General features: G+C 52.7%; 1 protein-coding gene across 4 annotated transcripts in view; it reads right to left on the bottom strand.

Moving 5' to 3' along the window:
* The window catches only part of KIF1A (kinesin family member 1A), an 89,240-nt gene extending 85,915 nt beyond the window's left edge, over positions 1–3,325 (bottom strand). For all 4 annotated transcript variants that reach the window (XM_060151649.1, XM_060151650.1, XM_060151651.1 and 1 more), the window contains exon 1: positions 3,192–3,325. The gene's annotated coding sequence lies outside the window, so the exon portion shown is untranslated. The remainder of the gene's footprint in view (positions 1–3,191) is intronic.
* Positions 3,326–25,866: the final 22,541 nt, after the last annotated feature.

The following is a 25,866-nucleotide window of genomic DNA, read 5'->3' as shown; positions in this document are numbered from 1 at the left end:
GGCTCAGCCTCAGCTGACCGCTGACCTTGACCGTGCCCTCCACCCTTCCAACGTCTCCATTACTCTGGGCTGGGGAGCTGGGGGAGCCTGGGGTCAGCCAGCGGCCCTCAGCCCGAAGCCAGGACCCTGGTGGTGCTCCGCAAACCTGCTAGAGCAGGTGGGACGGTGAAGCACACCTGCCACCAGCCCCATCCCCGCCCCCTGCCCTGGGCCTGCCTGTGCAGGGTGAGGCCAGGTGGGAGGAGTTCCATCAGCTAACTGGACAGAACCGAGTACTGAGCAGGCCCAGCAGCCCGGCGGCGCCCCTGGGCACCCTGGCAGAGCAGAGAGGTTTGGGGGAGGGCACAGTCCAGCCCCTCCAGCATTCTCAGAGGTGCTCCAGGGTATGGGGCAGGGGAGACAGTGGGAGTGGCCCACCTGGGTAGGGGTGGTGAGCCTGGTCCTTTGGGCCGAAGAATACTGAACGGGGAGTGCTCTAGGGAGCACGTAGGGCTGGGCAGGAGGGCAGCCACGCACTCATCCTGGGGGTCACTCGCTGCGGAGTGACCCCTGGCCAGCCACTCTCCATCCCAGGCCCCTCCAGACTCAGAAGGGTCTCAGGTCTGAAGGGCTTGGCAGGCCTGAGCACAGGCCCTGGTCAGTCAATCCTAAAGTCCAGGGTGGGGTTCCCAGTGCTGGTTGCCCTTCCACAGGCCCCAACCCTGTGACAGCAGGACCCCATGAGAATATCCCCCCCCCCGCCACGCCCAGCTCACCCACCTTGGCTGGCCTATTTGAGCTGAATGGGCCTAGGCAGACTGCCCCATCCCTTCTGAGCCTTCTCCTGAGGCTATGCCCCCCATCTCCACCTCCCCCCCACTCCCGGTCCCTCCCCCAGCCCCATCCCACACTCCACAGAGCCCAGGGGAGGACTTCCCTGCTCTGCGTCCAAAGGACGTGGTCAGCCCTGGGTCAGCAGTGGTGACACCAGGGGGACTGAAGGGGGACGAGGCTGGGGGGCTGGGCCCCCTGCACCCAGTGAGTCTGGGTGTGACTCCCACTGCGCCCCACCTCTGGGCTTCAGGCAGAGCCTCGGCTTCCACCTGGCCGTGCCTGGCCCATCGGGAGGCCCCAAGACGGGCAGTCTGTGGGCCACTCCTGCGGGGGGAGGTGGAAGGGCGGACACTCAGCAGGGGTAGCAGCCAGTGGGTGGACACAGCAGGCATCTGGCAGGCCCTCCTCAAAGGGGCCCTCCCTGGGAGCCTTGGGGGGGAGGGGCCCTGACCCCACACCGACCCTCCCTCTGTCCTGTGGACCGCGCCCCACAGGCAACTCCCTGCTCACCTTCAGATCCAGGCATAGCATGGGATGGAGTTTCTAGTCCCTTCCCTGGCTCTGACCCAGTACCCTCACCAGACTTCACACCCAGGTAGAGACTGACTGTCCCCTCCACCTCGTCTGGGTCTCTCAGCCAGTGGCCTCCTTGCAAGCATCAGCCCCTGAAGGTTCCTGGATCTCGAGCCCAGCCAAGTGCAGTCCTGAGACCCGGCCCTGGCCCCAGCAGCATCCTTCACCCTACACCGCAGACACTGCAACCCGCTGGAAGTGCCGCACCTGCTTCATTCCTGGCTACCCCCACCCCTCAGGCTCAGCTAAGGCGGGTGGCCGACCACACCTGCAAAATGGCCGCCGCAGGTACAGCCCCAAGCCCCCACTCCAGACCCCAGAGCTTCCCTTCAAACCTGCGGCGGCTTTCTCAGCCCGAGAGGGGAATGGGCACGGTTGCCCCGGTAAAGGGCCCTCAGCCAGCTCGAGAGCAGGGAGAGGGTGGGTTAGGTGTGACTGTCCTGCAGAAGCGCGCGCTGGGTGTCGCGCTGACTCCCCAGGGTTAGGACAGGGGCAGCCCTACGCCGCAGGGGCCTCTCCGCACCACCTCCTCTCCGCAGCCTTAAGATCCAGTCCTTTGCTCTAACAGGCCTTTATCCCAGCAATGCAGGCATCCCCTGGAGGGGGCGGCCGCTTAGGGAGGGTCCGCGGGTCTCTGTGGGAAAGTCCCTCTTCCCGGGAACGTGGGCGCGCATCGGGTCCGCGCCGGGGCGATGTCGCGCCCGCGCCAGGCAGGCCCCATGACTTGGCATTCCCTCCTTCCCCTCCCCCTTCCGCCCCTGCGGCCCGAGGTCCCCCAGCCCACCCAGCGCCAGGCAGACTGCGGACCCTCCCTGCCCGCCGCCAGGGCTGCGCGGCGGGTTTGGAGGGGAAGTAAGGGCGACAGGCAGCTTAAAGGACTAGCGAAAGGGTCTAAGCTGCAGTGTCCCTGTCATCCGAGCTCAGGCGCCTGGGGAGCGCCGCCAGCCGAGACGTCGCGGCCCCGCAGCCCCCTCCCCTCCTGCAGGCCACACCTGTTACTGGGGCGCTGGCTGCGTGGACGCAGGCCGAATCCACAGTCGGCCTCTCCCAAACCGTGGGTCTTTCTGGAAGGGAGAAGGGGTCTCTTGGGAGGAGGACGCGACTTGGGGTGGGGCGATGGGCAGTCTCGGAGGTGCGCACCAAGCTGGCGGCCCAGCCCTCCCGCCGCAGCCCCCGCCCGCCCCGCCCGCCTGCCCGCCTGCCTGTTTGGCTCTCGGCTCCAGCATCCGCCCTCCCCCACCCCGGGGACCAGGGCCTCTGCTCGCGCCCGGCCGCCCTGAGTGCCCTCCCCTCCGGCCCGGCCTCTGCAGTCGCGCCCCCTCCCGGATGCCCCATCCGCATCCTCTCGCCTTCTCTCCATCCCTCCCCTCCCCCGCCGGTCCGGTCGCAGTCCCGGCCGCATCCCTAGGAACGGCTCCACTCCAGGGGAGGGGAGGATCGGCGAAGGGGGGGAGGGTGTCTCGAGATGCAGCCAGCTGCCTGCGCCCTCCCCGTAACGACCCCCGCCCATCCCAGACGAGAGTCCCCCTGCAGCCGGGGCCGCATCGGAGGGGCCTTTCCGGAGGGCCCTGCCCAGCTGCTAAAGAAGGGCGGACACCCCAGAATTTGCACCATTGTTCTCCGCGGGGACGGGGGAGGGTCGGGGGAAGGGAAGGGGCCGCGCGGCGCCAGCGCCTCAGGCCGAGAAGAGGACGCCAGCGCAGGGCGCGAGCTCCCCGCCCCGGGGCGCAGACGATGCAGGTGCAGGATGCGGGGTGCAGGTTCTGGACGCGGGGCTCGGGAGGCCGGGAGAGCCGCTGCCCTACCTCTCCGGCGTCAGTGGCGGCGGCCCGGCATGAGCACGGGCATGGGCGCGGGTCCCCGAGCGCGGAGCTGCTGCCGCTCCCGGGCTGCTCTCGGCGCTCTGACGGCGGCACCGCGTGACGGCTGCGGGCCCCCGGCCCGGCCCGCCCCGCGCCCCTCCCGCCGCGCTGGTTGGCTGCGCGCGGCGCCCAAGCCCCAGCCGCCAGCTGGTTTGTCGCGCGGGGAGAGGGACGGGCGTCGCGGCTGCGGCGGGGATGGGGCTGGGGCCGGGCTGTGACATCACCGCTGACACCGCGGTGCGATAGGTGGGGGAGTGGGGGACCGACACCCGGGCCCGGACGCGCCGCCCCCTCCCCTGGCGCAGCCCTGGCCCCCCCCAACCCCGACTCGGACCCCTTTCAAGTGAAACCACTAAATCTTCACCTGCCCCACCCGCGATGCCAGCAGTACAAACGCATCGACGCTGAGGGACAAAACTCGCGTTTGTCCCTCCGAGGGCCTCCCTCCTTGCACCGTGGAGGGGCTGTCGGGGGTGGTAGCGATACTGACTTCTAGGTGTAACAGGTGAGTTTTCAATCGCGCCTGGCGTCTGGGCCAGAGCCCTGGAGGGAGACCAGAGCATCGCAGACAGCCCTCCTAGCAGGGATGATGCAACCGGCCGGCCAGTGGACCTGACGCTTCTCCTCCCGTCATGCCTCGGGTGGAGACCCCCGCCATCCTCTCGCCCCACTTCTCCAGGTCGTCAGCGCCCCCGTCCTCACGGCCTGTTTCTCCAGCTTAACTTCCTTGGACCGAGTCACACGCGGCTCTTGGTCCACACTGGCAAAGCCCAGCCTTTGTCAATCCCCCAGCCGGAAAACAGGCCACCAGGGACGGACTGGCATCTTTGCGTGCCACCGACCTCCTTCCGCATACCCCATTGCTGGGCAACTTTGACAAAGCCTCTGGCCAGCTCGCCCACCGGACTGCGGTGGGTGCGGTGACGTCCTGCCGCCCTGAAGCCGGGGCGCCGGGACCCCCTTCCCACGCAGCCCCTGCGTCAGCCTCCTCCGCATCCCCAGGGCCTCGGTGGCGTCGGGCAGGTGCCAGGCGCTGCCCCCAAGGTTTACCCGGTTAACCATTTACCCCTCACACCGTGCAGTAAGGGAGGTGCTTCACCTCCGTTTGCAGCATCCGTGGGGCTTGTGCCTTGAAAGTAGCAAGGGCACAGACACATACACTTCTGCAAAGGAGACCACCCTACCCTCCGAAGCCCCCCAGGTAGCTTCTGTTTTTCTATTCCCTGGCACCACCTGCAGAAAGAGAAGTTATTGTTCTTCCAAACTTTTGGTGGAAACAATAAAACTATGTGGGCCCCCCAGGGAGGGTGGGTCTTTTATCCTTTCTATTTCCAGCATAGTTATCCCTCTGGTCAAATTCTCTATTTCTTGAGCCAAATTTGGCATTTTACATGCTTCTAGGAATTAGTCCATGTCACGGAGGTTGTAGAATAAATACTAGCATATTTATTCTTATACCTACTGTTTCTGTACTTCTTTCTCCTTTTTATTCTGTACTTTGCTGATTTGCATTTTTCTCTTTTTTAACATTTTCAAAGGACAAACTTATACTTTGTTAATCTTCTCATCTTTCCCTTTATTTCATTTATTTCTGTCCTTATCTATTATTTCCTTCCTTCCTGGTTCTTTGGATTTGATCCGTTGCTCCATCTCGAGGTCAATTCTTAGCTCATTTACTTGTAACTCTTCTAAATTTCTGATCCATTTAAAGGCACCAAGTTCCTTCTATAGCACTGCCTTAGCTGGGTCTCACAGAATTTGAACATACAATGTTTTCATTGTCATTCAGTTCTAAATATTTCTTAATGTTCCAGGTGATCTCCTTTTAAACCCAAACCCATGGGTTACTTAATAGTGTTATTTATTTTCCAATAGTGTTTCTTTTATGATAAACTTTTGTTACCAATTTCTAATTTAATTGCATTATTGTCTGAGCACATAGTCCGTGTTCCATAAGGATCCTGGCAGGAAGCAGATGGCACGTTCAAATGAGCAGGGCCTGGTAAAGGGAGTACTTACAAAGGTGTGGGTAGGAGGTAGGGAAACCACAGAGCTGAGTGACGCTGTCTCCTGATTGCCCCGGGGGTGGGGGGTGGAGGTGCCCTGGCTATAGGAGCAGAGGCCTCAGTTGAGGAACGCAGCCAGCCTGAGCGCCCATCGGAAGGGACTTGGGGAAAAGACCCTGAACCTCACTCTCCACTATCTGTCAGTGCTCCCTTTGTCTGAACCCCCCACTGACATGGTCTATGTAGGACGATCCCTTAGAGCGTGGGGCAAGGGGGATTGAGAAGCACAAACGGAGGACAGCAGCCCCGTCTGCGTGGATTTCTCCTCTGGAACTTATGGAGGCTTCTTTACGTCCTAACACCTCGTCTATTTCCGTAAATATTCTGCGTGTGCTCAAAAGGTTGTGTTCTCTGTATGATGGGTGTAAAGTTCTGTATGTATTTAAAAGTTCAGAATTATTCATTATATAGATCAGAATGTGGAGATGATGCTAATTTTTGTCTGCTCGAGCTGTTAAATTATTAGTTTTAAGTTAAAGTCTCCAGTTACAATTGTTGAAATACCTACTTTTCCGGGCAAATCTGGCGGGCGTTGCTCGATGGGCGCTGAGGCAGACTCAGGCATTTCAATGATTCTGATGGATGTGCGTCGTCATTCTGCGGCCCCTCTCATCAGCGTGCATGTAAGTCCTTCTTCATCTGTTGCTGGTTTTTTTCTGTTTGTTTGTTTGCTTTTGCTTTAAATTTGAATGTCATATATGAAGAGGTCAACCCAGTTTTCTTGGTCCATATTGGCTAGTATGTCCTCTGCCAACATTTTTATTCTAAACTTTTTGTACCTTTAAGTGTATGTCTTTTAGGCAACCCATTGTGAGGATGTCCAAATCCAGACTGCTTCCACCTTTTACTTGGAATTTAACCCACTCACATTTATAGAACTGTTATATTGAGACTTAGTTTTGCATCTTATTAAAAATTTCCACTTATTATATATATTCTTTCCTGTTTCTTTTTGAGTATATATTCTTTCTCCTGGTGGTTCATCCTTATTCTTATTTTTATTTTTATAGCAATTGCCCTTAATTTAAAACGCTGTTTCTTTCTTTCTTCTTTTTTTCTTTTTCTTTTTTCTTTTTTCGCTACTCACCACCTGTTTGGTCACTTACTCCTCACTCCCTGGCAATAATGAGATTGTCTGGAATTACACAGTTCTGAGTTATTGTGGATATATTCTATTTCTTTTCTTTTGTCCTCTCTTTTAAGACAATTAATACACATTCTAAGAAACTTGGTCGTCCTTATTGTCCATACCTCTTGAAGAGTCTTCTTCATTTGTGTTACTTATGAAATACAAAGTATTTTCAATGTGGGCCTTGGGTGGAAACATTCTGAAACCTTGTATTTCTGAGAATATTTTTTATAATACTTTCAAATTCACTGGATGTAAAATTCTAGGTGCAAAGTTTGTTTCCTTCAATACTTTAAACATATGACTTTGTGGTCTCCTTGTGTGCTTTTGAGAAGAGTCCACGCTTATTGGGCTCTAGTTCCATGTTCTCTCAGGATGCTTCTAGAATTTTCTTATGGTGTGGATTTTTCTGTCTCCTGTTTGACAGTCTGTGAGTCCTTCAATCTGAAGTTGTTTATTTTTCTTTAATTCTGGAAAATTCATTTCCTTTGTTTTTCAAATATTTTCTCTTCTCTGTTTTTTGTTTTTTTTTTTTTTTTGGTACGCGGTCCTCTCACTGTTGTGGCCTCTCCCGTTGCGGAGCACAGGCTCTGGACGCACAGGCTCAGCAGCCATGGCTCACGGGCCCAGCCGCTCCGCGGCATGTGGGATCTTCCCAGACCGGGGCATGAACCCATGTCCCCTGCATCGGCAGGCGGACTGTCAACCACTGCGTCACCAGGGAAGCCCCTCTTCTCTGTTTTAGCATCTTTTTTCTTTTGGGATGCCTAGCATCGGTGCCCCTCCCCACCATTAAAATGGCTGGTTTAACAATCACATCCTTCATGTTTTAGCCCTGCCACAGCGCACTGCCCTGTGTTTTGTGCTCTGACCCTCTTCTGAGGTGCAGGTCGGCATCTGCTTTCAGTTATGTGCTCCACCCCATCACCGCTCATCGTGATGCTTTCTGGTTTGAAAATGTCCACTTAGGTTGCATTTCAAATGTATCAACTCAAGGGCTTCACTCCGCTATGGACTCGAAACAGCTTCTGGAAAGATGGGGGCAGCGGGTGAAATTGTGGATTTTTTTTTCATGGATAAAGGTAAACCAGTAAATTTGACAGGTTCAGAACTGAGGTCAAGGAGTCTCCCTGCTTCTGGTTGGAGGCTGCTGCCCTTCTTTCTTCCTGCAGACAGGTCCTGAAAACATGATCAGACCTATGTTGCAGAAATGTCCACAGCATAACAAACCTTCTTGCTTTCACCTCATTGCAGTGTGGAAAGGAGGCCACACTCAGAGACTGGGAGCCACACATGGCTTGCAATCTAAATAACATTAAAATGATCCTACACCTTGACTAAATTCTCTGGAAGGCAAGGGTGGTTCAGTATTAAGGACTCCACCATTATAATCTACCATTCTAGTAAGTCACAGGATAAAAAGAAATAGGATGACTTTAGTAGGTGTTGAAAAGGCATTTGACCAAAGGGCCATCCATTTCTGGTTAAAAAGCAATAACTACTCCCTTCGGGGAAAGATGGCTTCTTCATTCACTTTAGGAGACAGCATCCCTTCAGGATCTTGGGGGATAAGAGTGCAGCCAGGGGCAGCATGGATTAGTGTCTGACTTCACTCTCCATCAGCTGTGTGACTCTGGGCAAGTTCACCAGCGCCTGTGTCTGTCACTTCTCCTGTTGGTGGGATAAGAACAGTACCAACATCAAACGACAGTGGTGAGGATTCATGTATGAAATGCTGGGTCCAGGGCTGGGCACACGGTAAGCCCTATACAAACAATACTCGTAATGGTGAAACAGCAAAAGAATTCTCGTTTAATTAGGGATGTGCATTATCATCTCATCTCTGTTTTATTTAGAAGTATCAGCCAATGCAATTACAAAGGAGAAAAAAAGGTTAAAATATTGAAACAAAAAAAAGAAACAAAATTATCAATATTTGCAGATGACGTAATCATCTACCAAGAAAATTTAAGGGATGAGTGAAAAGCTATGGGAAACAGTACTTTAGGGAGAGGTAAGAAAAATTATCACTGAGAAGGCAACGGTTTCCATAAAAACAAATAATAACCAGTTAGAGCCTATAATGGAGGAGTCTAACCACAATAGTACTAAGAAAGGTAAATAACAGGAAATGTGCAGGTTTCTCGTTTACAAAGAAATTAGGTAGGAAAACTTCGAAAATCCATGAAAAGAGGTAAATTAATGGAAAAGTATAGTATACTCTTGGAAAGGAACAGGTGATATTGTAAAAGGTCTAGTTTTCCCTAAATTAAAGCTACACGCTTGTTGCAATCTCAATTTAAAAAGCAGCAGAAGTTCATGTAGAAAAACAAACAAGAAAGACTAGTGAGACGATTTGTTAAAAAGAAAGAAGAATAAGGAGGATTTGCCGTTAGATATTAAAACATATCATGATATTCTAATCATTAAAAATATACCAGTATTAAAAGAAAATAGATCAAAAGTTTATGATAGAGGTATCATTTCAAAAAATTTGGAGAAAATAGATGATTTGATAACTGGTGTAGGACACTATAGGAAATACATAAAATTGGATCCTACCTGACACGACATCAAGATAAATTTCCAGTGAAGTACACACTTATTTGTAAAAAATGACATTTTAGGAAACTAGAATGAAGTGTGAATGGATGCATTCAACATCTTGGTGTGGAGAAATCAGGGTACACAAGCTGATTGCTCTAAAGAAGAAGATGGACTACGTAAAAAGTAAACATCTACATGGCCGAAACATCATAAACAAAACTGAGAGACCAACCCTGCCCTGGAAAAGATATTTCAAAACATATGAAGATGAAGGGAACTTCCTCGAGGTATAAAAAGCTTATGCAAACTAATAGCAAAAACTATAAGTAACCACCAGAGAAATGGCCACGGACTATGAAAGGGACACGTTACAGAAAGAAAATGGGTCAATAAGCAAATATAGTCGTAGTTAAAGAAATGCAGATCAGAACAGTGAGATCTTTTTTCTGACCTGTCAGAGTGTCCAAAGTTTAAATGTCGGGTGGCATCCGGTACTCTGTGGGTGTGGGGAAAGGAGCCCCTCCACACCACAGCTGTGGTTGGGGCAGTGGAGAGATTTTTCTGGGCGTGTCTGCACTTCAGGTGCCCCCTCCTTGATCTAGTAATCCCACGGGTAGAAATCTGCCTGCAGTATCTGCGCACAAAAGTTTCCCAAGAGACAAGATCACCAAGGTGTTCACCCACGAGCCCTGGTTAAATTAATCGGGGTGCACAGGAGAGAGTCTCTGATGCTACTGAAAAGAATGAGTCTCCAAAGTTACATGCCAGCGTGGAAAGGCCACCGGGACGTTCGTTCAGTTATTTAAAAGGGGCGCAGAGGAGTGTGCATAACATACCCAAACAACCACAAGAAACGGTGGGCAGTGTTTGCCAGCGCTGGGCCTGCTGTTGGGGGAGGGAAGCAAGGTTGCATTCACTTAAAAAAAAGTATCCATCTATCGATCGATCGATCGATCTGTCTACTTTCTGTTCGTATAGTTTGAATTTTCTACTCATATTCAGGCCTACCTTTTGTAGGCCAGTAGCACTATCTAAGAGTAGAAATTAAGACCCATTTTCATTTTTTACCTTTTTTGGCACCATTTACAATACTAATAAATACTACATTAAGTTTTTTAAATTTTAAAAATCTATCAAAGCTGTAGACTTCCCTAAGGCTAAGCAATGTTGAAAGACCCCAGTCCCTCCAAATATTAGGTTAAGTTATATAAAATTGCTTATGTTCAACGAATTTGGATCATGAAAAATGGTAATTTCAAATGGTTTAACCTCATAAGAATAAGTTGTAGAAAAATATATTACAAAATTCAAAATACACAAACCAAGCTTGCAAACAGAAAAGAAAAACTACCCAGGTGTCACAAACCAAGAGGAAACTAAAAATGTAGTGGTGGCTACAGTCAAGGTGAGCTGATGGCAGGATGGTAATGTCTGGACAGCAACTGGGCAGGTGCAGAGGGGACCAGGTGAACCAGGTGGGTCAGGAGCCAGCTGAAGGAGCTCTTCGGGCAGGATGGCATGTCCAGGGCAGGCAAACGACTGTCCAACACGGGTCAACCCTGGGGCCTGAATGTGCTTGAACTGGGGGGAAGCTGGGAGGAAAAGGCTGGGCCGGGGCTCCTGCCTGGTGGGCACCCAAAGTCTAGGCTAGGCCAGGGCTCAGCAGAAAAGCCAAGGATGGGTGGTGGGGTCCGGGGAAGCTGGGAGCCAGGTGGAACCCGTGATCCTGAAATTCTTGAAGGAGGCATAGAGTCATTGAAACCATATTTGCAGAAATATTGGCTTCGACTTTTCCAGAATTGTAGATAGACAGAAATACTTAGTGAGGAATTAGCATGATCCCCAATAGGAAAAAGGAAACCAAACCTGCAGAAACCGGAGACCATGAATGAACGAATGAATGAATGAATGACGGAATGAAAAGACAGGTTGCCTGAAAAGAAGCCACAGCTGGGGGAGTGGTGGGATGTGAGGCTGCTATGGAAGTACATGGGAGCCCTGGAGGAGTTGAGGGGACACGTGGAATTCGAACAATGCCGCACTGCCTCAACCTGGGCCTCCAATGCCCAAGCCCGCCTCCCCTCAGGGGCCACAGAGCATCTGGTGTTCTTGCGGGCCAGGCCCTGGAGACCCCGCCCCACTGGAGACCCCGCTCATTGGAGGCCCCGCCCTTTGGAGGTGCCGCCTGGTTGCCGCGGCAACCCACTGCAGCCGAGTTCCGGGCTCTGCGGGGCCGCAGGGGAACGCCGTTGCCACAGCAACGGTGGGGCGTGTCTGGCCTGGTCCAGAGAGCGGGGCGCACATCCCCGCGGACGCAGGTGCCGTTGCCCCTGCGGCGAGAGGGCCCCGCGGGGTACGGATCCGGACTGTGAGGTGAGGCCAGGCCGCGGGGGGAGCTCTGTGGGCTCGAGCTGAGTCGCGGTGGGGTTCCAGATCCAGCACTGGAAGGCCTTTATCTGTATTTTACAGATGGGGAAACTGAGGCCAGGAAGGGAAAGACCTGCTCCAAGTCAGCGCGTTGATGTCCAGGCAGAGCTGGACAGAGCTCCCCTATCTGGCTGAAGCTCCCTTGCCCACCTGGTCCCCGTTGATCCCCTATAGCAGGGGTCCCCAGCCCCCGGGCCCCTGTGAGGGACCGGGTCGCAGAGCAGGGGGCGAGCAGTGGGGGAGCGAAGCTTCATCTGCTGCTTCCCATCCCGCCATCGTTCACATTACCGCCTGAACCACCCCCCACACCCCCCGCCCATCCGTGGAAAAATTGCCTTCCACGAGACCAGTCCCTGGTGCCAAAAAGGTTGGGAACCGCGGCCCTGTCGGCATCTGCAGAGCTACGCTGAAGTCACCCCTTCTCTTCAGTTTCTGCAGCCTTTCCCTAAGCTGAGCCTCCCATCCTCCACAGCCCTATGAGAAAGTCTCCTCCATGCAGCCTTCCTGCCGTCACCACTGGATGGAACGTTTCCACCCTCTGAGTTCTCATTTGTTTCATCCTCTGAGAGTCTCATGTTGTGTTTAAAGTGGGCCCAATGCCCTCCTTGGGGTCTGGGGAAGAGTAAAGCAAGTGAGCCAACAGGCAGTGTGTAAATTGTCTGAGAACCAGGCTGTCTGGGTCAGTCTTGGGCAGGAGAACACGACACTCAGGCCGGTAGGCCCACACGGGTGCAAGCACCCAGGAACCTCAGCAACGGTGCGGACAGGATTCCTGTATGACCCACCAGAGGCTGCCGAAATGGGGCAGGGGCCAGACACCAGCCACTGACCTGGGTGCAGGGGAAGAGGCCCAGCAGAGCTCCTGTCACTGGCCCAGCATATGCAGTGGGGCTGGGGTCCAGAAAGGGCCAGAGACTCGAGTCCTAGGGCTGGGACTCTCACCCAGGCTGACCTGAGGGCAGCCTGAGGCTGAGCACGTGTTAACACGGGGGGGGGGGGCAGCCAGGGAGAGAGCCTCGAGCCCGCATACGGACACTGCTCTGGGCTCCCATCAGTAGTAACCTGGGCCCTGCCAGCGTTTGTATCATGCTGCAGAATTTGCAAAGTGCTTACTTTTGAATAACTGAGCTCCTTACACACAGGTCCCCTTGCACAGGGAGGCACAATCATCAACCCCGTTTTGTGGATGAAGAAACCAAGGCTGAGAGACTTGAAAAGGCCCTGAGGGTCCCGGGTACTTGCAATCAACCTGAGCCAGACCCCTGGTTGAACACATTTTCTACGACTCCAGTAGCTTCTCAGGGGCCAGAGCCACAGGGGGTGAAGCAGCCCTTGGGGGATGGTAGGAGCAGGTTCCCAGGTGACTGGCCCACCCCAGGCTTTAATTACTGGAGGCTCTGATTAGCCGGACCCCTGAGCGCCTCCCCTGGAAAGTGGGCAGGGCTGCGATGAAGCCCAGGAGTCTGAATTTGTAGGAAAACATCCTCCCCCTTAACCATTCCCAATCTCACCTCACTGCAGAATCACCCGGGAGGTAAGATCAATGTTATCAAACTTTATGAAGAAGGGAAATAATCTGCAGGAGGTTCCAGGTTTGGAACCCAGAGCAGAGCTGGGAGATGCGCACCCAGTCGAGGGTAGAGATTGGCGAGGCCCCAGGTGAACGGGTCCCTGGGCTTTGGGCTTGGGAGGCCTGGAGGGGATCTGCACTGCGTCTGGATAGCTCTGCTGGGTTCTGCTCCTGGTGTGCCTGACGGCCAATTGCTGACTCAGTGTCTGGCCAGCAGCAGCTGGCAGCCGGGTGGCTGGGCTGGGGCCAAAGCCCATTGTGGGGGACCGTGTCCGAACAGCAGCTGCTTCCAGAAGCTCCCTTCGTGACCCAGACCAGAAGGAAATGCTGACTCTTTAAAGGTCAGTCAAAGTCCCCAACACACCCCCCGCCCGGCCCCTCCACTGTTTTCCCTCCTCTGCACATCTGCAAAGACGCCACGAGCTCTGAGCTGTGTCTGGGCTTGTAGGGTGAGGGAACAGGAAGGGTGTCCTCTGTATCATGAATATGTTGTTAGGTAGGGCTAGTAATCAGGACTCTCCCGCCACCCACCCTGAGCCGTGTCCAGGGAGGGAAGGTTGAGGCTCCCCAGGGATGTGGCTTATAGATTCTGCTGTCAGGCGGCAGGTGAAGCCAGGGGGAGGCTCTGGGGGCTAGAGCAGGTGCTCTGGGGTCCAGAATGGAGGGGGTCCAGCACTCTGCTAGGTGCCGGCAAGGGTTCAGGGGCTGGGTAGGACACCATGCTGCTCAGGGCCACTGCCGTCTTACAGAAGACAGGACTTTCCCCAGGAAATTTCTGCGAAGTGGGAAGTGTTGCAGTGGCGATGCCCAGCAGCTCACAGGGTAGGACCCCCCCTGACCCCCCACTTCCCCAGTCAGCCTCCACCCACTCTGTCCCTGACTCCTCTGGGCTCTGCTTTGGCTTCAGCCAGTGGGAGGGTCCAGCAGGAGGTTAGAGGGCAGGAGGAGAGGTTCGGGGGAGGTGGGGGCAGGTTTCCCCAGCGCCTCCTTTTCAGATCTCGCCGGGGGGGCTGCCACCCTTGTTGAGGGCTCTGTTTCCCGCACAACCTTCTCCAGGTTCTGGTGCGGCCCCTCCCTGTGCCCTCCGGGACCGACACAGACTCCCAGCGCTGCTGACTCCTGGGGCTGCCCCTCCCTCAGGCGCCCCCAGCCCTGCCTCCGCTGAACTCTCTGCAGCTACCCCAGCGAGCTTCCCCCTGTAACCCTCACCAGTACATGCTGCCCCTTCGCAAAAGCCCAAGCACGTTGACATAATTTTAATTAGGCCTAGGGCCCGCCAAAGTATCAGTAAATTATTCGAAGAAGAAACTGTTCAGGTCCTCTCTTTCTCTCTGAGGCCCAGGTAATAAAACAGGAAGGAAACGAGAAAAGTGTGGCTCCGGGGGACAAAATCAAACATCTTAGAACTTAGAAAACTTATTTGGTTCAATGAGGAAATAAAACTGAAATTATACTCTAGTTAGAAATGAATGAGAATGAGAATGTGCTTCGTCAGAACCCATGGGATGTAGCCATTGTGTTAAAAGAAACAAATTCAAGCCTTAAATGCTTGGTAAGAATTCAAGAAAGATCGAAAATGATTGGCCTCTACATTCAACTTCAGCATTTATCTTTTTATCTTATTTTATTTTATTTTTTGGCTGCGTTGGGTCTTCATTGCCATGCGCAGGCTTTTCTCTAGTTGTGGTGAGTGGGGGCTACTCTTTGTTTCGGAGCGCGGGCTTCTCATTGCAGTGGCTTCTCTTGTCATGGAACACGGGCCCTAGACCGTGAGGGCTTCAGTAGTTGCAGCACACGGGCTCAGTAGCTGCGGCTCGCGGGCCCTAGAGCACGTGGGCTTCAGTAGTTGTGGCGCACGGGCTTAGTTGCTCGGCAGCATGTGGGATCTTCCTGGACCAGGGCTCGAACCCATGTCCCCTGCATTGGCAGGCAGATTCTTAACCACTGCGCCACCAGGGAAGTCCAACTTCAGAATTTAGATTATGAGTAACAACAACAAAATTCAACAGATAGTACAAGAAAGAAGCTAAGGAAAACCTGAAATTATGAAATAGAAAATAAATAACAATTAGACTTAAAAAAAAAAAGGATTGGTTCTTTGAAAATGAGGAGAGGATATAACTACAGAAAAGATATTTAAAATGCAATGTTTATATAAAAAGTGAAAATCTAAATAAAATTGATAACTTTCTAAGGAAATATTAATTACCAAGATTTTCTCACAAGGTGCTATAGACTGAATGTTTATGTCCCCCCATATTCATATGTTGAAATCCTAATCCCTGATGTAATGGTGTTAGGAGGTGGGGGCTTGGGCAAGTGATTAGGTCATGAGAGTGGAGCCCTCACAAATGGGGTTAGTGCCTTTGGAAGAGAGACCCCAGGGAGCTCCCTCCTACCTTCCACCGTGTGAGGGCACAGGGAGAAGTCGGATGTCTGTGAACCAGGAAGCAGACCTTACCAGACACCAAGTCTGCTAGCTCTTTGGTTTTGGACTTCCAGCCTCCAGGACTATGAGAAATAAGTTCCTGTTGTTTCTAAGCCCCCCAGTCTATAGTGTTCTGTTGTAGCAACCCGAGCAGACTAAGACACAGGGAGAGAGAAAACCTGAATGGTCCAGTAACACAGGGGAAAAAATGGGAGACGCAGTAAATGATTTGACTTCCCTCACACGTGCTCGCGGGTTAGGCCCGGGCTGTTGCATGGGCAAGTTCTCCCAACTCCTCCAGGAACATAATATCTGTTATCTAAAGTGATCCAAGGCAGAAAAAATATGTCACGATCCCTGATTTGTCCTCTGAAGATGACGTAGTCCTGAGACCAACATCAACAATAGCACAAAAGAGAAACTAAAGACTAATATCACTTTCTAATATACATGCAAACATCCTAAGTGGGGTTGAAGAGTATAGTACAAGAATGACATGTCTTGACCATGTAGAATTTGTTCCAAGAATGAAAGGATGGTTCAGCATTAGGAATCTTATAATTAAATTCATCGCACTAATAGGGTAGAACAGGAAAAACCATGTCATATTGATCAATGCAAAAAATACATTTGATAAAATTCAACAATGATTCCTGATACAAATGCTTAAACTAGTAATAGCATGAGTCTTCCTAACTTCAAAAAGAGATAGATCAAAGCCTAACATCAGACACAGTCTCCATCACCCTCAAACATGGTACCCTACTCTATTTTCATTGTAATATTTACATGTCCCTTAAATTGTTTTATTTTTTTTCTTGTTTACTTCCTCTCTTCTTCCAGGGAGGAAGGGTCTTGTTTGCCTTGTTCGTAGTTGTGCCGCCAGAATCAAAAACAGTGCCTGGCACAAAACATACAGGCCAAGAAATACTTGATGAATGACTGAGTAAACAAAGAAACAAATAAATATTGGAATGAATAACTCAATGTAGTTCCATCAGGGTTAAAAACAACCAAGGATGGGCTTCCCTGGTGGCGCAGTGGTTGAGAGTCCGCCTGCCGATGCAGGGGACACGGGTTCGTGCCCTGGTCCGGGAAGATCCCACATGCCGCGGAGCGGCTGGGCCCGTGAGCCATGGCCGCTGAGCCTGCGCGTCCGGAGCCTGTGCTCCACAAGGATGGACGCTATTGCTGTTCAAGTTCCGTATTTTATGATGCTTCTGCTCCATGTGAAGGCAGGAGAAAACAAATGCTAGATCTAAGTGTGGAAAGGAAGAAAGAGTTACACTTTTCAGATGAAATATTGTCGCTACTTGGGAAATCTAAGAGAACAAACAAGGACTTTAGTAAGCTGGCCAAATGGCAAAATAACCAGGAAAAATTCCAGCAGTAAACGTGGAAGAACACAATGGCAAGAAGGACTCATAGGGAGCAACGCAAATACCCAGCAGACACAGCGAACACTTGAAAAGGTGCTCAACCCAAAGTCACGATTACGACAGTGATGACGTAGCACCCACGGCCTTCAGATCTCCGAGCACTCAGCCTGCACAGCCCCAGGCGGCCAGGCTGCCGGCCGTCCAGCAAACCCCACCCCCACCCCGCTCAGGGACCAGGGCTCGCAAGGTGAGCGATTACACTCAGGATGTTACCCCAGCACAAGTCCAGAGGAAACACACACAAGGGCAGTCGTCACAGTATTGCTCAACACCCCCAAATTAGAACCCCCCCGAAAGTCCACCAGTGGAAGAGTGGATAAATAAAGTGTGACGTGCTCATGTAAAAACTGCTACAGCAGTTAGGATGAATGGACCAGACCTATGTATAGCTGCATGGATTAAACCCTCAAAACATAACCCTGGATAAAAGGGGCAAACAGCCAGTGTTTACCATGTGCATTTGACCACATAAGACATTTTTACTTATGGTTTATGAATCCACACAAGTATAGTTAAATTTTGGAGGCACGATTTTAATGTTAAAGACCTTGGAGCTGAGTTTCTCTGGGGAGGGAGGAAGGAGAATGGGGTTAGGGAAGGGTACATAAGAAACTTCAGTGGCGTCTGTGAGACATTCTTGGCTTTAGTCTTTATCGAGGTGTACTTTACGCACAGTGCAATGCTCAGATGTGTGCCACTTAATCAGTTTTGACAAATACCCAGCAAGCCAGGCACCTTTCCATCACTCCAGAAAGTTCTCACGTGTCCCTTCCCAGTCCATTCCCCACCCCAGAAGCAATCTCAGACCTGATTTCTAGTAGCAGGGGTTCCTTTGCCAGCTCTAGAATCTCAGTGAATGGAATTGTACGCTTCTGAGCCTGGACTCTTCCAGCACAACATTTCTGAGCTTCACCCATGCTGTTAACATACCGGCAGTCTCTCTCCGCCGCTGAGTGGTGATCCGGCTTTGCAGCTATGCCGTGGTTTGCTTGCCTTTCTCCTGTTGATGAGCATCTGGGTTGTTTCTAGTCTCTGACTATCATCAAATAAGCTTGAGCATTCTTGTACAAGGCTTTTGGGGGATATATATTTTTAGTTTCTCTTGAAACTGAAGAGGAACTGCTGAGTCATAGAAAAAATATATATATATTTAACTTTCCAAGAAACTGCAGTAAAAATTTCCACTCCCGTCAGTAGCGTGAGAGGTTCCACTTGCGTCGGTCTTGCCAACATTTGGTATTGTCAGCCTCTTTCAATTTTAGCCACATCTTATTTTCCTTGATTGTTCCTTGATGGCTAATGATGTTAAGAACTTTTTTATGTATTTATTGACCACTTGTATGTGTGTGTGTGTGTGTGTGTGTGTTTGTGTGTGTGTGTGAAGTGTCTGTTCAAGTCTTTGCATTAAAATAAAGTTGGATATTTGTCTCTTTATTATTAAATTGCAGGCTTCTTTACATATTCTGGATACAACTCATTCGTCAACCATGTGCGCTGTGAATATTTTCTACCAGTTTGTGATTTGCCTATTTATTTTCTTGATGATGTTTTCGATGAGCAGAAGTGTTTAATTTTTATGAAGTTCCATTTATCTTTTCTTGTGTGTTTGGTTAGTGCTTTTTTGTGTCCTGAGAAATCTTTGCTTACAAGGCTGCAAATATTTCCTCCTGTTTTCCTGTGTTTTATTCTTGCACTTTTGTTGTTTTCACTTTTACCTTTAGGTCTACGATGCAGCTCTGATTTTTGGAGCACCACTCACTGGAGAGCCTTCCTTTCTCTGGTCAGCCACACTGGGACCTTTGACAGAAACCGTTGGCCGTACGTTTTGGGTCCATTTTTAGTCACTGTTCTGTTGCATTGATCAACTGGTCTTTTTTTTTTTTTGCAGTACCACACTGTCTTGATTACTGTAGGTATCAGTACACTTTATTGTTTTAAAAAACAGGATCTGAAGCAAAAGGAGGAAAATGTTAACATTTGTTAAATCTAGTGGTGGGTCCATGGATTTTGAATCCTTTCAAAATATTAAAAAATGTAACTATGTAATGGAAGACAGATTCCAATCACAACAGCAACAAAAACATATAAGTACCTAGGAATAAATTAAACAATAAACGGACAAGTTCTTTATTAAAAAAAACTATAGAAGGTTATTGAAGACATAGAATTTATATGAATAATTGAGAGATAGTATACTTTCCTGGAAGGAAAGACTGAGTATTATAAATTTAATGTAATTTCTATAAAAATCATAAGAGAGTATTTTAGGAAGGTAAGTTGGTTCTCGAGTTAATCTAGGCAAAACCAATAAGAGTGGATAGCAAGAAAAAATTGACACAAGTAAAAGAAAAAATACTCAGGGAAATTGATCTACCTTATGGGAAATCAACCTTAAAGCTATAATAATGATAATAGCTCAATACTGGCAAAGGAATGGACAAAAAAATGACACAAAAGAGACATGCATGAATTTAGCTTGTGATAAAGATGACATTTCAAACCAATAGGGAAAATCAGCCTGTTTTCTGAACTGTGTCTGTTGATTAAAGATCTATTTGGGGGAGGAAAAAATAAGGTGTCTTCCTCATTTTACACACACACAAAATTCCAGATGGAGTCAAAATCTAAAAGAAAAATTAAGACTTCTGGTTACTTTTGTCCCACAAAAAATACAAATCCTAGTTTTCTCTTCCTTGGGCTGTGGAAGACCTTTCCAGAACATAAGGAGTGCAGAAACCTGACAGACGGGGCCACATCGAAATCTAGAGCTTGAATGTGACAAAATCAACCGGAGACAGAGTTAAATGAAAAAAAAAAAAGGTCCAACCTAGGAGAAAATGCTTATAACACACATAAAAGACTGCGCACCTGTACCCAGAACATTGAAATACCTCTAAATATTAAATCAATGCTTCAGGTACATTTGAGTGTTTATAAAAGAAGGTACTAACTTTGAAATGTTTTGAGAAATAAATAACCAATTTTTTAAAAACTACAAGAAAGTATGAGGCTATAAAAAAGAGCCCTGACAACTCAGAAAATTGTGGGTGGCCTCTACTGGGGTGACTCCCTCCCCCACTCACCCAGGAGTCAGGAAGCAGGGGATGCCAGGGGAGGGTCCTGGCTGATTGGGGCATATGGAGGAGCGTGGGGTCCAGGCCCTTCCAGCTCCCACCTTGTTGTGACTGTGTGTTTGTATCTGTCATTTGGGCCATGTGTATGAGTTTCCTGTGGTCGCTGTAACAACACCCCACAAACGCGGCTCAGGACGACCCAAATTCATTCTCTCCTGGTTCTGGAGGCCACAAGTCCGGATCAGTTTCGCTTCGCCGAAATCAGGGTGTTGGCGTCAGCAGGGGGGGTCCGTCTGGAGCCTCCAGGGGAGAATCTGTCCTGGCCTCTCCCACCCTCTGGACCCACACTCCTTGGCTCACGGCCCCTCCCTCCGTCTTCAAAGTCAGCATCTCAGCGTCTTTAAATCCCCGCTTCCATTGTCACACTGTCCTCTGCCTTCTCTGTGTGTCTAATCTCCTTCTGTCCCTCCCTTATGAGGGCTCTTGTGATGGCGTCTAGGGACACCTGGATACTCCAGAAAAATGTCCCCATCTCAGGACCCTTCATGTAAACATACCTGCGAACACGTTACTTGGTAAGATGATATTCACAGGCGCCAGGGCTGAGACCTGAGATGCTCAGGGTCTTCGTCTGGCCTGGTGCCACGTGTTGCTCTATCTTTTATGCCGAGATATCAAAATAGATGAACGTGTGGGCGCTGCACTTTGGCTCGTTTCACCACGTGTGCTTTCCTGCCCTGCAGAGGCTGTGCAGCCCTTGCTGTGATATAGGCTCTGCCAACCCCGTGAGCTCACGGGGGTTTTGAAGGCAGAGGGCTGCTGTGGCTGGTGGCCCAGGTCAGTCACATGGCTTTGGGTCATTCCTGGAAACCCGAGAAGGTCCCGATGGTCAGGAATGGGGACCAGCACCCCTCAGTGCACCCATTTCTCCTCAAACCAGCCATAGTGAATGCTCACTGACCCCTCTGACGCTGTGCATCCCATCCACTGCTGCACTTAGCGTCCCTGGGAAGCATGCCTGAGCCTCGTAGAACTGACTGAATCAGGAGGTCTGTGGAGGCGTCTGGCCCAGGCCGTTTAAGGCTCATCGGTTTGACCCACGTGTGCAGCTGGGCTGAGAACCACTGTTTTGGCGGCTCCATCTGCAGAGGCATCGGCTCTGTCCCGCTAAAATGTGATTGATACCATCTCATACCATTTCTCTCTATCAGGCTCCGCGACCGCAGCAGTCAGTGCCGGAACATCCCACGGCTCCTCCAGACCACCTTCTGTTACTGGTCGTGTCCATCACCTGCTTCACACAGGCTTCCTGGAACCCCTTCCCCTAATTAGGCACTTCTGCCGACCCCTTAGGTTAAGTTCCCAAACCCAGAATTTCTGTACTCAGAGGTCATTCAACTCCACACTTTTTGGTGTTGGTAGCTTCCTGTCTGTGTTTTTTTCCCCTGAATTTGTGTTTCCCTCCGTATGATGATGGGCTTGTTATTTTTCTGAAGAACCCATCAATCATCTGGGACCTCTTCTGTGCAGACAAGCCCGCGAGTAGAACTCCTCTGCAGGACTGGCCGGATGTGGGGCTCTCAGGAGCAGAAGAAGCCCCGCAGCGGGGCTTCAGCCCGAGAAAACGCAGCTCACAGAGGCTTTAATCCAGAAGATGGCATCACAGGGACGAAATGGGCAGCAAAAGTGGCTGAAGTGAACTCTTGTCTTAGATCTTGTCAGAAGAGAGGCTGGCCTGGGAGGAAGCAGTTTGGGGATCAATTGCTTTCTCATCCGCTATTCAGGAGCAGAGGAGAGGGAAGCCGGAGGCCCCCCCCACGCCCCGATGACGCTGCTACTGGCTAAGCCTTCACCAGAATGAGCGTGGGGCTGCGGTCCCTCTGGCCGGTGCATTCAGGTCTCCTCACTACGCGGCCGCGGGCTTTGAGTTGGGAGCCTGAATGCCTCCCGCCCGAGGTGCAATCTCTGGGGGAAAATGGGTGAAACGGAGGCGGCAGTGCACCAGGGGATCCCAGGACCAAGGCGGGGCCTGTGCAGGCCCTGGCGGAGGGGCGTGAGCTCCCTCGGACGGGTCAGCGCGGAGCAAGATGCCGGCGGCCTCGTGGTCTGAGCCACGTGCTGGGAGCAGTGGGGAGAGGGGGAGGACGCGGAATGCGTCTGGAAATGACAGGGAGGTTAGCAGAGCGCTCCTGGTGGCGAGTCTTCGCGTGAGCTGCCACACCAGGTCCTGCGTGCCTGGGACAGCCGCCCCCCAGGAGGACCACGGCCCTGGCTGAGCTGGGGGGTGCCTGCCACCTCCCAGGGAGATCCGGGCTGAGGCCCTGACGACAAGCACCCCTCGGAATGACCCAGCGTTTGCTCCTTCCACACTCGCACCCGGGGCTGAAAGCCGGGAGCCCAGCTCACCCCTGACGCCCATCAGCGTGTGCTCACGGTGGCCGCGGTCTGGGTGGACACAGGTCCAGGCCCCTCCTCCCCCAGGCCGGCTTGGTCCCTCCCCTCTCCCCGCGCTCCTCCCCACTGTAACGGAGCTGCCCTTGCGGAAGGCGGTCCCTGCTCCGTGCCTCGTGTCCTAATTCATAAACAGGGAATTAAACAGCCTGCCTTCCCTGAGGGGCGCCAGGCTTGGGTGAGTCAAGTGCTGCGAAGTGAGGACGGGCAAACCAGGAGCCCTCTCCCCACGCCCTGGGCTTCTAGAACACACGGGAATCCCACCGCCCCCTGGGCTTTTGGTTTCAACCCTTCCCAGGAGGAGCTGGCAGAGGAGGGGCCCCAGTCCCCTTCAGGACCTCCCACCACCTGTGCTTCTGGAGGGACAGTGAGGACGAGCGTCCTCTCGGGGTCCTGGTGTCTCCCCGACACCTCCCCCAGCCTTGTCCTGTGCTTCTGGAGGGACAGGGAGAACAAGCGTTCTCTCGGGGTCCTGGTGTCTCCCCGACACCGCCCCCAGCCTTGTCTGTAACCTCGTGGGCCTCCCCGACGCCGCCCCCAGCCTTGTCTGTAGCCTCCTGGGCCTCCCCGACGCCGCCCCCAGCCTTGTCTGTAGCCTCCTGGGCCTCCCCGACGCCGCCCCCAGCCTTGTCTGTAGCCTCCTGGGCCTCCCCGACGCCGCCCCCAGCCTTGTCTGTAGCCTCCTGGGCCTCCCCGACGCCGCCCCCAGCCTTGTCTGTAGCCTCCTGGGCCTCCCCGACGCCGCCCCCAGCCTTGTCTGTAGCCTCCTGGGCCATGTCTGGAGTCTCAGGAGCTCGGGTGCCTTGCGCCAGCTTCCTGGGGGGCAGGGGCAGGGGCAGAGGTCAGCAGGAGGCCCGCAACCTCAGTCACCCGCCCTCCCGCACATACCGGGTCTGGGGGCAGGGGCAGCACAGAAGGATGTGCTGACATTCTCAGAGCCCCTACCAGAGCAGGGCAGAGGCAAGGGGGGAATCCAGGCTGGGAGCTGGACCCCAGGGTTTCCAGCAAGACCGGGTGAAGGTCTGAGCTGGGGTCTTGGGAAAGGAACCTGAGGGGAGGGGTCTGTCCTGAGGAAGGGGACATCTCCTGACCTGGGATGACCCTTCTCAGGGTAGTCTCACCCTTCCCACCAGGAAATCAGTCGCGGCCTTGGGCCCCACATGGTCAAACCTCAGACCCTGGGGAAAGGTGACCCTCCTGCCCTGTCCCTTCATCCCTCCCCTCTCAGAGGCTCCTGGAACAGGATGTCTGTGCCCCAGGGGTGCTGGGGGGTGACAAAGATGCAGGAAGAGGAGGCCGGCCGGGTGGCCAGGGGCTGTGGGCAGCCAGCAAAGCCCTCGAGACCCAGAGCTTTCCATGACGTGGGGGCTTGTTATAAATGCAGAGTCTCGGGCCCCGCCCTGACCTCCTGAGCCAGGATTTGACTTTAGACAAGCTTCCTGCTGAGGCCGATTTCCACCGATGCAAGAGAGACGGTCATCCATGAACGGAGACGTGCACCAGCAGCACACGACGCCGGGACCCAGTCTGAACCCCAACGCTAACCAACCACCTTTGAAAGGTCATATTTTGGACAATCGGGAAAGTTCGTCTCTGGACGGGCCATTAGATGATATTAAGCAATCTGATTTAGTTTTGTGAAGCATGAGGCCCTGTAAGAAAGTGTCCATTTATTTTAGATGCACACTGGAAGATTCAGGTAAAACGCCATAAGGTCTGGGATTTGCTTTGAAACAGGGAAAATTAGACAAGTGAACGTGGGGGGCTGGGGGACCAGATCAAAGAAATGAGGTCGACAAGATGTAGACGGCTAGTGGGCCTGGGCTGCTGGTGGGAACCAGGTTCCATGAGCTCTACATCTGTGTCTGCTTCGAGTGTTTCTGTCGTGACTCACAGTGAAGGTATTTTAAATTTGTGACTGTCCCCTGTGAGGTTCCACCACCGCGTCCTTCCCGCGGTTCACCCACCTCTGCCTCTGCACGTCCCCGCAGACTCCGCAGGGGCCACTGTCGCACTGCTCAGAGCACAGCCGCGCAGGCAGGTGAGTGCCTAGCCACCTCCAGGGGCCGTGCACAGCCCAGACCCTCTGCAGGGTTGGCGCTCTCGCCAGCCAGCAGACCTGCCCTTGCCCTGGGTGGGATCTTGGGTAAGGGGCACCGCCCTCTTTAGACCTTCCTGCAGTCCCCCTGTGCCCGCCTGGAACAACCAGCCTGTGTCACTTTGCCATCAGGAAGAGCAAGAAAGCTGCGTTTTGTGGAAGGAGAATGAGAAGCATCCTGTGGGGTCTCAGGCTGGCCGCTGGGTGTCGCTGTTCTCCGCGGGGCCAGCACGTGGTCCCCTTACCTCATCTGTCCCATACCCAGGCTGGAGGCTCCCAGGGCCCAAGCACAGGCTTTTGGAGTCAGGTGACCTCTGACCCCAGACCCATACCCTCTGAGCCTCCCTGTCCTGTGGGTCCCCTGGGAATCCTGGCCGCCTCGGGCTCCCTGCTGAGGATCTCTGGCCAGAAATGCAGATTCCCGGGACCACCCAAGTCCTGCTGAGCAGAAATCTGGGGATTCAGATACTCACTCCCATTTGGGACCCTCTGCACTCCAGACACACAGGAGGTCACCAGCGGAGGCGCCCCCCTCTCCTGGCCAGCTCTCAAAGCACCTTCCTTGCTGGAGCCGTCATTGCTCAGGAAGAGTCTGCGGTTCCGCGGGGCTTTCAGGAGAGACCCCAAACATGCCTTCCTCTGCTGCTGACGCTGCCGGCTCCCTGGGGCTGGCCCTTTGTGCCTCCCACCCTCATGGCCCCGGTCAACCTTTCTCCCCTGTCAGACTCAGAGCTTCCTGCCCGCCTGTCCCCACCTTGGACATGCTCCCTGCTGCCGCCTGGGCTTCTCGGAGGCCACAGCCTGCAGCTGCGTCTGTCCCTCCCCTGGGCCAGCGTGTCGGAAGCGTAAGCCCGCGGGTTTTCTCATCATCTCATGCACAGTCATTTATTCTCGTACGGTTGACTCAGAGTAGACGCAGTCAATGACGGTGAACAAACAAAAACATGAACTAATGAAGCGCAACGTCAGAACGTCTCTCAGTACAGGAAAGAAATGAGGCTGAAGTTTGCATGGATCTGATTACAGAGCTGCCGGCGGTGCAACTCAACGCCCTGAGCTTTGAAAAGTCAACTGTGCATATTTGCGTCCCCAGGACCACCCCCAGGGTCGCTAGGGGGCCCCCAGGACTCAGCAGAGGCCGTGCTCACAGCTGGATTCAGGACAGAGAATGGATACAAAGCAACATCAGTAAAAGGAAGGGGCGCAGGGACAAGTCGGGGACCAGGCGTGAGCTTCTAGAGCCCCCTCCCCTCACATGACACGCTTAGCTCCGCACCACCAGCCGTGACGAGACCGTGAGGTGCTGTCTCCCCAGGGAGCCCGTCAGAGACACAGCGCCTGGGGCTTTTCCTGGGAGTGGTCGCGGGCACCTGTGCCTGGTGAAGGCTC

Source organism: Lagenorhynchus albirostris, chromosome 6 (assembly GCF_949774975.1).
Source record: "Lagenorhynchus albirostris chromosome 6, mLagAlb1.1, whole genome shotgun sequence".
NCBI classification, from domain to species: domain Eukaryota; kingdom Metazoa; phylum Chordata; class Mammalia; order Artiodactyla; family Delphinidae; genus Lagenorhynchus; species Lagenorhynchus albirostris.
Note: the sequence above shows the minus strand (reverse complement) of the source record. Positions and strands in the feature narration are given on the sequence as shown.